Source organism: Sorex fumeus, unplaced genomic scaffold, assembly GCF_029834395.1.
Source record: "Sorex fumeus unplaced genomic scaffold, SorFum_2.1 ptg000008l, whole genome shotgun sequence".
Taxonomy (NCBI): Eukaryota; Metazoa; Chordata; class Mammalia; order Eulipotyphla; family Soricidae; genus Sorex; species Sorex fumeus.
In genome coordinates, this window is record NW_026606065.1 from 84,625,620 (window position 1) to 84,639,605 (window position 13,986).

Consider the following 13,986-nt stretch of genomic DNA (forward strand, 5'->3'; position numbering starts at 1 on the left):
TTCTGTCCCCCTCTTTCTGACGCATTTCACTTAGCATGATACTGTCCATGACCATCCACTTATAAGCAAATTTCATGACTTCATCTTTTCTAATAGCTGCATGGTATTCCATTGTGTAGATGTACCAAAGTTTCTTTAACCAGTCGTCTGTTCTCGGGCACTCGGGTTGCTTTCAGACTCTGGCTATTGTGAACAGTGCTGCAATGAACATAAAGACATAAAGGTGCAGATGTCATTTCTACTGTGCTTTTTTGCACCCTCGGGATATATTTCCAGAAGTGGCATTATGGGGTCATATGACAGCTCAATATCTAGTTTTTGAAGGAATGTCCATATTGTTTTCCAGAAAGGCTGGACCAGTCGGCATTCCCACCAGCAGTGAAAGAGCATCCCTTTTTTCCCACATCCCACACCAGCACTGGTTGCTTTTGTTCTTTTGAATGTGTGCCAGTCTCTGGTGGTGTGAGATGATATCTCATTGTTGATTTGATTTGCATCTTCTTGATGATTAACAACTGTGGAGCATTTTTTCATGTGCCTTTTGGTCATTTGTAATTCTTTTTTCAGGAAGCTTCTGTTCATTTTTTTCTCCCCATTTTTTGTTGGGGTTGGAGGTTTTTTTTCCCCTTGTACAATTCTACTAGTGTCTTGTATATCCTGGATATTAATCCCTTATCAGATGGATATTGGGTAAATATTCTTTTTCCATCTCGTGGGCTCTCTCTGTATTTTGGTCACTTGTTTCTTTTAAGGTGCAGAAGCTTCTTAGTTTGATGTAATCCCATTTGTTTATGTTTGTTTCCACTTGCTTGGTCAGTCGTGTTTCATCCTTAAAGATGCTTTTAGCGTCAATGTTATGGAGGGTTCTGCGTACTTTTTCCTCCTATGGATTCAGGTCTGATATTGAGATCTTTAATCCTCTTTGATCTGACTTTTGCGCCTGGCATTAGACAGAGACCAGGGTTCATTTTTTTGCAGGTAGCTATTCAGTTTTCCCAGCACCACTTGTTGAATAGGCTTTCCTTGTTCCACTTTATATTTCTTTTCTTTTTTTTTTTAAATTTATTTATTGAATCACTGTGGGAAAGGTTACAAAGCTTTCAGGTTTATGTCTCAGTCATGCAAATATCAAACACATTTCCCTTTACCAATACTTATTTTTTACCCTGAAGAACCCCAATAAAACCCCACCCCCCACCCCTCCCCGTCCCTGTGAGGCAGATGAATTCTAGTTAACACTCTATCTGCTTTGATTAGATTCATTGTTTCAATAAGATTCACCACTATTATTTAGAGTTTACCCCCCCCCCCCCAAATCAGACATGCCGAAAAAGCATTGTGAAGTGATTTGCTTTCTACAGCTGGGTTCAAGAATTAAATGTTGGTTTTGGATTTCTGCTATTTTACCTATTGACCCTGGAAGTATTTCTACTGAAAGTCAGATAGTTAAGAAATTGGTTTCTGTGTTCTGGAGTCGTGGCCGTGCTGGAGAGCCGCTCGCGGGGGGCAACCGGTGGCCTCGGTAGGGCGAGAAGGGCGGACCGAAACGCCCCCCTTCCCATGAGGTTTTAGTCGCCCCCACACTCCCGGCTCATACTTGGTGTCCACAAGGCTCCCATGTGGCCGCCATCTTTCTTTCCAGAGGGAGGAGGGCGGAAGGGAGCAACACCCTTTCCCCTCTGGGCAGAAATGATGGCCTGGATTAACGCAGAGTCCTTTCACTTTTCTGCTCCAAGCTGCCGGGTTCTGCATTAAGCCCTTGTGCTTCTGGGGCTGTGGCCGTGCTGGAGAGCCGCTCGTGGGGGGCAACTGGTGACCTCAGTAGGGCGTGAAGGACGGACTGGAACGCCCCCCTTCCCATGAGGTTTTAGTCGCCCCCACACTCCCGGCTCATACCTGTTGTCCACAAGGCTCCCATGTGGCCGCCATCTTTCTTTCCAGAGAGGAGAGGGCGAATGGGGCAACACCCTTTCCCCTCCGGCAGACTTGATGGCCTGGATCAACGCATAGTCCGTTCACTTTTCTGCTCCAAGCTGCTGGGTTCTGCATTAAGTCCTTGTGCTTCTGGGGCTGTGGCCGTGCTGGAGAGCCGCTCGTGGGGGGCAACTGGTGACCTCGGTAGGGCGTGAAGGACGGACCGGAACGCCCCCCTTCCCATGAGGTTTTAGTCGCCCCCACACCCCCGGCTCATACCTGCTGTCCACAAGGCTCCCATGCGGCCGCCATCCTTCCACTTTATATTTCTTGCTTCTTGCTTCTTCTTCACTTTTCAAAGATAAAGTGGCCATATATTTGAGAGTCTGTGACATAACATTCAACTCTGTTCCATTGGTCTTCAGGTCTGTTTCAAGCCAATACTGTGGTGTTTTAATTACTACTGCTTTGTAGTACAGTTTGAATTTGGGGAAGGTGATGCCATCTATCTTCTTTTTCCCAAGGATTGCTTTAGCTATTCGTGGGGGTTTATTGTTCCATATGAATTTCAGTACTGTTTTGTCTATTTCTTTGTAAAATGCTATGGGTATCCTGATAGGAACTGCATTAAATCTGTATAGTGCTTTGGGGAGTATTGCCATTTTGATAATGTTAATCCTCTCTATCCATGAGCAGGGAATGTGTCTCCATTTCCTAGTGTCCTCTTTTATTTCTTGAAGTAGAGTTTTGTAATTTTCCTTGTATAGTTCCTTCACCTCTTCAGTTAAGCTGATTCTGAGGTACTTGATTTTCTAAGGCACTATTGTGAATGGGATTGTTTAATTAATGTCTTTGCATTATGTTAAATGATGTTTCTAAATAATGTTTTTAAATAATTTTAAATAATATTTTAAAATTATTATTTCACTTTATTTAAACACTGTGGTTTACAAAGTTGTTCATGATGATTTGTTACTGGCTTTCAATATTCCAACACCAATTCCACCACCACTGTCACCTTCCCTCCACCATTGTTTCCATTTTCCTAGCCATTACTCAAATCAACCTCTGTAGCGGACCCACAATAATTTATTTTATATTGCTTATTACCAATGGCTAACAGAAAGATCAGAAAATATTTCCATAGAAGAAAATTTGTGGAAATTGTTGTATCTTAAAATGGGAACAGCAAGCCCTTGTCTGAGCGTTTACTAACCTGATGTTGCAAGTTAAGCCTTCTGTGTTAATGTTTTGTTTATTTATTTATTTATTATTTTTTAATGAATCCCCATGAGGTACAGTTACAGATTTACAAACTGTCATGTTTACGATTCAGTCATACAATGATGGAGTAGTCATCCCTTCACCAGTGCCCATTCTCCACCACCAATGTATGTTAATGTTTTTGATTTCAAGATTGGTTGGCTTCTACATTGTATTCCATCCAATCTGGTGTGCTACTACTGGGATGCCAGTGTTGTAGAGTTTGGTGATATCACTCCGAAAAATACAGAATATTTAACTGGGCAGAATTTAACTGGGTGTGTCCGTCAGGTCTTCTGGAGTGGTGGAGGTGATCCAAGTAGACTCTGAGAAGGCCTGGAGTTTTCAGTGCCTCCCTTGCCTCTCCCTCGCTCCACAAAGCCCCAAGTAGCTGAAATTTTCAGCAGATTAGGTTCTCCGTGCAGTTCAGTTCTGAGGTGATGGAGTCTGACTGGAGGCATCGTGGAGTCTTTGGGGTGTGGAAGAGAATCCAGGGACTTTGTTAGGGTGGAAGTTGGTACAACCACCTCCCAAGATCACCAGGGAGGTCTCAGCTGGGAACAAGTATCTGAGAAATTTTTGCTATAATTTGCCACATTTTTAACAGTGAGAATGTATAAATTGGAGTGATAGTACAGTGGTAGGGCATTTGCCTTGCACGCAGCCAACATGGCCGACCAGAGTTTGATTCCTCCACCCCTCTGGGAGAGCCAGGCAAGCTACCGAGAGCATCTCTCCCGCAGGGCAGAGCCTGGCAAGCTACCCGTGATGTATTCGATATGCCAAACACAGTAACAACAAAGTCTCCAATGGAGACGTTATTGGGCCCTCTCGAGCAAATCGATGAACAACGGGAGGACAGTGACAGTGACTTAAAAAAAGATAAAAATGATAAAAGCAATTACGAGCAAAAATATTCATATTCATTACAAAACCAGGGGAAAAAAAGACCTTGGGACTTCTCAAAGATTAATATTTTCCAGAGATTCTATGAATTTTAGTGTTGAATCAGCAGTTACATAGCAACCTGACATTTTTTAACTGTCCTAGGGGATATAAGATAAGACATATGGAAGTCAGCAGTTGCAAGCAATTGAGAATATTTTGTTTGGAAGAGTTATCTTGAGTGGAGAAGTGATTCTTTGAAATGAAGGGAGGAACTTGTAGAAACTTTGGGACAAATAGACAAACATACTTAACCAGACTCATAAAACAGTGACGATTCTAATAATATAACAGTCCTCTAATCTAGCCACTTACATTTAGCCAAAAGTAAAATGAAAACTCAAAGCGAATGCTGATTAAATAACATGTTTACATTCTACTGTCTTGTGCACACAGAGATCTGTAAATACTTGGAATTCACCTCCTGCTGTCCCAGTTTATCTTCTCAGCATTCACACTGGTTCTGACCAGTTTAACTGTGGTTTGCTTTCTTTTATCCCTTTGCAAGTCTCACAACAAATTAGTAACATGCACAATATTTTTTCAGATAATCAGAACATAATCTTTATTTGGAAAATAAAGCAGCACTTACTATTAACAGACTTTAAGACCTGCCAGGATTGATCCATCCCTAAGCACAGAGCCATGAGTAAGCCCTGAGCACTGCCAGGTGTGGCCCCAAAGCCAAAAAAGTAAATAAATAAAATTTAAAAATCTTTTCATCCTCTAATAATCTGCTCCCTTCTCTCAATTCCTTAACCCTATTTGACATTCCTCTTCTGTCATCTTTGACTCTTTCTGGCTCATTCTCTCCACTATTTCATTCTGACATGTTTATCTTTAATCTTTCTACAGAAATGTCCTGAAGAACTTCTGGTTTCAGATTCTATGTGTAAAGAACTTGGAACAATGTTATTCCTAACAGAAAAAATGAAAAGCTGACCATGCTGAAAAATCAGTATCTTATCTTACATCCACCAAAGATTTCAACATACAACTCTATGGCAGAAAGGTGACTGCAGAGTTACAGGAACAGAAGGTGCTGGAGTCACAGGCGGGCAAAATTACTTAGATGGCAGTTTTGGTGAATTGCTGGAGAAATGAGTGTGAGCTGGCCTAAGAAACTCCTGGAGTCTTTTCACAGAGGAGGGCAGGAAAATAGTCTCTTTCCTTTTGTGGATTTTAATTCCAGGGACTACCACATTCTTAAGATGAAGAATCAAGAATGATATCTTGATATTTCTCATTGTGAAATGGCCTAGAGCCCTCTCATTGCAAAAGGAAAAGACTTGTTCTGCTTGGAGAAGAAATCTCCCTGACTATAGTACCCTCTAGTCTTTTCCCACCTCACCTACAGGAGGAAATAAAAACTAATAAATACTTGTGAAGGTTGCAGTTTGGGGACACAAATTCACTAATCTCATTTAGTCAAAAGATATATAAGAATTCTTTCTATCCCCCTCATATCTAGTGTCACTAGTAAAATTCCAGTACAATAGCAATGGATTACAGTTCAAAGAGCTTTAAAGACACAGGCTGTTTACTTAGAAGCCTCCACTAACTGCATCTGTAACAGTCTAAATTTTGGCCAGATTAACATCAAAGAGATAGTATAGGGATTAAACACTAGCCTTGTATGCAGCAGATCCAGTTTGGTTCAACGTCACGTTTAGTTCTCCAAGTACCATCAAAGAGTCACTCCTGAGCACAGAGACCTTAGTTTCCATTACCTGCCTTGTCAAATCAGCTTCTAAAAACAAAAATACGAAACATGCTAAATGCAAAGCAAAAACCAATATGAAGAGCATCAGGACCAACATAGATGTGGCAGGGATTATGGAATGATAGAACAGGCATTTTGAAATAGTGATGACTACTGCAGGTGGGATGTGGAGGGAAAAAATCCCTCATTCTCTGCGTGTGGGAATGACTTGTTTAGTTTCCATGAGAAATGTATGGAGAATTCTCAAAAAATTACAGATAGAACTACCATATGACCCAGCAATTCCACTCCTAAGCATCTACACTAAGGACATAAAATGTGAATTCTAAAAGACATCCACATCTCTGTTCGCTTCAGTGCCTTTGCCAACAAGTAAGGTTTAGAAACATCAGGTAAGAGAAAAAAGAAACCATAGGAAAAGATAAAATTTTGCTTTTTGCTATAGTATAGTTGAAACTGGGCTGGAGCGATAGCACAGCAGGTAGGGCGTTTGCCTTGCACGCAGCCAACAAGGCCAACCCAAGTTCGATTCTTCCTCCCCTCTTGGAGAGCCCAGCAAGCTACTGAGAGTATCTCGTCCGCACGGCAAAGCCTGGCAAGCTACCCGTGGCATATTCGATATGCCAAACACAGTAACAACAAAGTCTCACAATGGAGATGTTACTGGGCCTGCTTGAGAAAATCGATGAACAATGGGAGGACAGTGACAGTGACAATATTTGAAACTGGAAGTTCTCATGCTAAGATAGGTAAATCAGGAAGAGGAAAACAAATACTGGATGCTCTCACTCATGCAGAGTATGAAGCCTGGAAATACACAATGCCCAGTGAAAATCAAAGACATGACAACTGAGCTGAGGTTACCAGGGTAGAGTGGGATGGTGGAGAGTTATTGGCATGTTGGCAGTGAGCCTGTACCCCTCAAATGTCTTATTTATTTGTTTTAGATTTGGTGTATCTCATCCAGTGGTATTCAAGGGCTGTTCCTAGTTCTATGCTCAGGAGAAACTTCTGTCCGTGATCAGGGGACCATATGTCATGCTGGGGATCAAACTGGGGCTCTGCTGAATACCAAGGCAAGTACTTTGAACCCTGTACTATCACTCTGGCTCCCTAAAACACTTTAAGCATTTACATCTTGTAAACTAAATTTTACCTTAATGAATAAGCATTAGAAAAATTTTATGGCAATGTTTGATACTTTAAAAACTCCTTTGGGAAAATTAGACAACTTTCAAGAACAAATAGATAATGTAGGCACTGCAAGGGGCATGAGTGAGCAAGATAAGTCAGCCTATATCCTCTCAAAGCTGCTTCATTCATCACTGAGCAGAAGAGTCAACACCCATCCATGCATCTCAAGTCTGTCTCTATCCTGTCCTTTCATTCTCTACTGTCCACTTCCATGCTGACCTGGCCACTGCTTTGAAAAACAGTCTCTCATACTACTCCAATAGCTCCACTTCTGGTCATTTTAACTTTTCAATGTTGTCGTATTTCAGCAAATTTGTGAATGAGACCAGTTGTAGTTACTGGTTTTGGCATATTGAATACACAATGGATAGCTGGCCAGGCTCTTCCGTGCGGGCGGAATACTCTCGGTAGCTTGCCAGTCTTTCAGAGAGGGATAGAGGCTTTTGGGGGACCTCTAATCACCCTTGTAGGTGTTACCATATTTGAACCCTATCAAATACGGTATGACAATTCCGGAAGATGGGTATTTAATGTCTTATGATGTGTCGTGCGGCCGCTTTGCGGCCGCGCGGGTCCGGAAAGCGTCCTGGAGTGTGGTGATGGCTGGGTAGTGGGAGTAGTGTCGAAGCAAATTTGTACCAGTGCCGAATACCTGAACAGACCTATCACCATCAAGGAAATTGAAATGGTATAAAAATTCTCCCCAAGAACAAAAGCCCTGGCCCGGATGGATTCACCAGTGAATTCTTCCAAATCTTTAAAGAAGACTTACTCCCAATCCTCTTTAAGCTTTTGCACGAAATTGAAATATCAAATACACTTCCGAACAGTTTCTACGAAGCAAATATCACACTGATACCAAAAGCAGACAGAGATAACACAAAGAAAGAGAACTACAGGGCGATATCCCTGATGAACACAGATGCAAAGATCCTCAACAAACTACTAGCAAATAGAATCCAACTACTCATCAAAAAGATCATACACCATGACCAAGTAGGATTCATCCCAGGGATGGTTTAACATTCGGAAATCAATCAACATAATCCATCATATCAACAAAAGAAAAGATAAAAAGCATATGATCATATCAATAGATGCAGAGAAAGCATTTGACAAGATCCAGCATCCCTTTATGGTGAAAACCCTAGCCAAAATGGGTATAGAGGGGACTTTCCTCCACATAGTTAAAGCCATCTACCACAAGCCTACAGCAAGCATCATCCTCAATGGGGAAAAACTGAGAGCCTTCCCTCTAAGATCAGGGATGAGACAAGGATGCCCACTCTCTCCACTGCTGTTCAATATAGTACTGGAAGTACTTGCAATAGCAATTAGGCAAGAAAAAGATATTAAGGGCATTCAGGTAGGAAAGGAAGAAATCAAGCTCTCACTATTCGCAGATGATATGATACTATACTTAGAGAACCCAATAACCTCCACCAAAAAACTCCTAGAAACAATAGATTTGTATAGTAAAGTTGCAGGCTATAAAATCAATACCCAAAAGTCCATGGCTTTCCTATATGCAAACAGTGAGAGAGAGGAAAGCTATATGAAAAAATCAATCCCGTTCACAATTGTGCCCCAGAAAATCAAAAACCTAGGAATCAGCTTAACTAAGGAAGTAAAGGACCTGTACAAAGAAAACTACAAAACGCTACTTCAGGAAATAAAAGAGGACATGAGGAAATGGAAAGACATCCCCTGCTCATGGGTCGGGAGACTTAACATTGTCAAAATGGCAATACTACCGAAAGCACTGTATAAATTCAATGCAATTCCTATAAGGATACCCATGACATTCTTCAAAGAAATGGAGCAAACACTCCTGAAATTTATATGGAACAATAAGCCCCCACGAATAGCTAAAGCAATTCTTGGGAAAAAGAAAATGGGAGGAATCAACCTCCCTAACTTCAAATTTTACTACAAAGCGGTAATAATCAAAACAGCATGGTACTGGAACAAAGGCAGAACTGCAGACCAATGGAACAGAGTTGAATACACTGACATCTCCCCTCAATCATATGATCATCTAATCTTTGATAAAGGTGCAAGAAATGTGAAGTGGAGTAAGGAAAGCCTCTTTAACAAATTGTGCTGGCATCACTGGACGGCCACATGCAAAAAAATTGGCTCAGAACTCTGCCTAACACCATGGACAAAGGTAAGATCAAAATGGATTAAAGACCTCAACATCAGACCAGAAATCATAAGGCACATTGATGATAAAGTTGGCAAAACCCTCCATGACATTGAGGCTAATGGAATTTTCAAAGATGACACGCCACTGGCTGAGCAAGTGAAAACAGAGATAGATAAATGGGACTATCTTAAACTAAGAAGCTTCTGTACCTCCAAAGAAACAGTGACCAAAATACAAAGACAGTCTACAGAATGGGAAAGAATATTCGCCGAATACACATCTGACAAGGGATTGATATCAAGGATATACAAAATACTGGTTGAACTCCACAGGAAGAAAACATCCAACCCCATCCAAAAATGGGGCAATGAAATGAACAGAAACTTTCTCAAAGAAGAAATCCGAATGGCAAAAAAGCACACGAGAAAATGCTCTACATCATTAATCATCAAGGAGATGCAGATCAAAACCACAATGAGATACCATCTCACACCTCAGAGACTGGCCCACATTCAAAAGAACAAAAGCAACCGATGCTGGCGCGGATGTGGTGAGAAAGGGACACTCCTTCACTGTTGGTGGGAATGCCGGCTGGTTCAGCCCTTTTGGAAAACAGTATGGACGTTCCTCAAAAAATTAGAAATTGAGCTCCCATTTGACCCAGCGATACCACTCCTGGGAATATATCCCAGAGAGGCAAAAATGTGTAGCCGAAGTGACATCTGCACTTGTTTGTTCATTGCAGCACTCTTTACAGTAGCCAGAAACTGGAAGAGACCTGAGTGTCCAAGAACAGATGACTGGTTAAAGAAACTTTGGTACAGCTACACAATGGAGTACTATGTATCTCTTAGAAAAGATGAAGTCATGAAATTTACATACAAGTGGTACAATATGGAAAGTATCATGCTAAGCGAAATGAGTCAGAAAGAGAGGGATAGACGTAGAAAGATTGCATTCATCTGGGGGATATAAAATAACAAAATATGAGATTAATACCCAAGAATAGCTGAGATCAACACCAGGAGGATTACTCCATAGCTTAGAGGCCAGCCGGGTATTCTAGGGGAAAGGACAGTTCAGATAGAAAAGGGAGCACCAAATGGAGGGTGTTTGGAAGATCCTCTCAGGAGGGGAGATGCAGGTTGAAAGTAGACTGGACTGAACATGTTTGCCACTCAATGCCTCTTTTGCTGATCACAACACCCAAAAGGAGAGAGAGAACAAAAGAGAATGCCCTGCCACAGTGGCAGGGGGGGATGGGAGGGATGGGAGGGGAGGGATATTATCCTGGTGGTGGAAAATGAGCACTGGTGGAGGGATGGGTATTTGATCACGGTATGACTGAAATCCAAGCACAGAAATTTGTAAATCTACAACTGTACCTCATGGTGTTTCACTAATAAAAAAAAATTTGTACCAGTGCCAAAACAATCTATCTCAGTTGTAGAACCAGTTACTTTCTCTGCACTCAGGTAATTAGGTTGCTGTCAGGATAAAATTCCTAAGACAGTTGAGAAACATTGACCTCTCCCTACACCTTTAGCTTCAGTTTTCAACTTCAGAGCTTTAACTACTCCCTGCCCTACCACTTCCAACCTAGAATTTTACGTACAGACACATTGAACTCTGGTTCAAGGACCTGACCTATGACTGTCTTCATTATCTCTTTCTAATCTTACCAGCCAGCCAGGGTAATCAGAACCAGACACAATCAGAGATCAATAGCCCCAAGAAAGCTTCCTTGCTCTCCCAACATACTCTTAGATGCCTTGTTTATAAGAGCAGTTTCCAATCTGTATCATCACTATGTTCTTTGTTCTTTACTTGTCTTTATAGAACCAGAATTTGGGTTCTTTAAGGGCAAAACCATGTCAACAGAACACTATTATAAGTACCTATTACTTTGACAAAATTAATAAATGATGAATGGAGGCTTACAGAAGAGGAAAAGATCAAGTTGGCAAAACAGTCAATAGTGGAGTCATTTTATTTGTTTATGAAGTAAAATAGAGTATGTTATACATTCAAGGAAGAATCTGGGCTTCTCCAGAGGGAGAGTCTAGTAAGAAATTTTTTGTTTGTTTTTGTTTGGGGGCCACACCTGGTTGTACTCAGGGCTTATATCTGGTTTTCTACTCCGGGATCACTCTGGGTGGGACTTAGGAGACCATATGTGGTGCTGGATCTTGAATCCAAGTTGACTGTAAGAAAGGCAAGAATTCTACCCACTGTACTATCGCTTTCACTCTAGTGGATCCACTTTAAAATTGGGACACTTTGTTTATTTTTATTTTTTTAATTTTGTAAATTTGGGGGCCATACCCAACAGGGGCCACTCCTGGCTCAGATATTCTCCCTCCTCTAGTGGTACCATGCAGTCTGAAGAATTGAACCTAGACCCACCCACTGGCATGCAAAGCATGTGCATTAGCACTCTGACCTCAATAAAGTTATTTATCACTGTAACATGTTTACATTATATTAATTAATTATATATTAATTATATTACATTATATTAATTACATTTTTTGTTTTTATGTACAAAATTACCATGCTTCACCACCACCAAAGTACCCAAGACCCTCCACCAGTGCCCTTATGTTACTTCTAATCTGTCTCTTCTGTCTCTTCATTCCCATCCTCTCTCCCCACCACCTCCCTCGTTGGTAATCCCAGTTTTATAATTTAAGGCCTAACACCTACAAGGGTGATTAGAGGTCACCCCAAAAGCCTCTATACCTCTCGGAAAGACTGGCAAGCTACCGAGAGTATTCCGCCCGCACGGAAGAGCCTGGCAAGCTATCCGCTGTGTATTCGATATGCCAAAACCAGTAACTACAACTGGTCTCATTCACCTGACCCTGAAGGCTTCACCGACATGGCAGCACTGAGAAGGATGAGAAAGGAGAGGCCGACAAAATCTCAAGGCCGACCTAGGCTGCCACAACGAAGGAAGACAAAAATGATCGTCTGTACTTTCAATGCACGTACGCTAGCATCAGATGCATCCATCGAGGACCTGATGGTACAAGCGCGAATGATCAAGTACGACATCATTGGTCTGACCGAGACAAGAAGACACGAATCTCACCATGCCGTTTTCGACACTGGAGAAGAATTGTTCCTCGGAACATGCGATAAAAGAGGTGTTGGAGGCGTCGGTGTCCTTATCAACACAAACTTGGCCAAGAGCATTGATTCATTCGAATGCCTAACAACCCGAATCGGACGTTTACATTTGAATAGATGTGGCTCACTGCCTGCAGTTTCTATCTTCGTTGTCTACGCACCAACATCTCATTATGATGAAAGAGAAATCGAGAAGTTCTACATGGAGCTAGAGAAATTCTATAAAGAAGACCACACCTTCTACAAGATCATTGTGGGTGATTTTAATGCCAAGATAGGACCGAGAAGATCAGCTGAAGAACTTCACATCGGAACCCATGGCCTAGAATGGAACGAACAGGGTGAGAGACTGTCTGAGTTCATCATGTCGACCAAGACCATTCATGGTAACTCACAGTTCCAGAAGGCAGAATCTAAACGATGGACATGGGAGTCTCCCGGTGGACGATTCCACAACGAAATAGACCACATCATATTCAATCGACGGTTTTGCCTGACTGATGTCGCTGTTGTCCCAAAATTTCGAACGGGATCGGACCACCGTCTCCTTCGTGCAAAATTCTACTTCACAGAGCGGGGAGAAAGGGCTGCAAAGTTCAAAAAGAGAACTCCCAGAACGACCACCAACTGGGAACTCTTTGGTACTATTGCGGCAACATGGGAAGATGCCATTGTTGACAACATTGACGAGGAATACGATCGACTGGTTCAGCACCTCCATGAATGTGCGAGGAACGCCAAGAGAGAGATAGCCACAAAAAGTCGCCTATCTTCGAAAACTCTTGAGCTAATTCGCCAGCGTGGTTTGGCGCATGCCTCAGGCAACCGCAAGCTAACGTCCGAGCTTGCAAAGCAGTGCAGAGATGCGATCAAGGAAGACCTCAAAGAGAGAAGAGCAGAAGTACTGGTAGATGCGGCAGAAGCCGGGAAAAGTATTCGTAACGCCCGCCTGTTCTTCGCCAACTATAAGACCAAGATGACTGCCCTCCGACGTCCTGATGGATCCATCACATCCTCCAGAACGGCAATGGAGAAGATTATCCATGACTTCTACTCAAATCTCTTCGATAGCCATGTCCACTTGCCGACATACCAAATTCCACAGGATGGCTATGTCGTTCCCAACGTTCTCCCTTCCGAAATCCGACACGCCATTTCGTCAGTAAAGAAGCAAACAGCACCCGGCCCAGACAAGGTCAGACCTGAACACCTGAAGAACCTGCCGTCAGTACTCATCAATACACTGGCTCGGCTCTTCACTCGCTACCTGTCTGAATGCAAGGTTCCATCTCAATGGAAAACCAGCAGGACCGTACTACTGTTCAAGAAGGGAGACATCCATGACATTGGCAACTATCGCCCGATCTGCCTATTGTCTGTCATCTACAAGTTGTTCACTCGAGTCATCCTGAATAGGATTGGCAGAACACTAGATGAAGGACAACCATGTGAGCAAGCAGGGTTCCGCAAAGGATTCAGCACCATCGACCATATCCACACGATAACCAAACTCATTGAGGTTTCTCGGGAGTTCAAGATGCCGCTCTGCTTAACGTTCATTGATTTAAAGAAGGCCTTTGATTCTGTTGAGACGGAAGCGGTCATTGAAGCCCTAGCCAATCAGGGCATTCAAGCCCAATACATCAGGATCCTCCGTGAGCTCTAT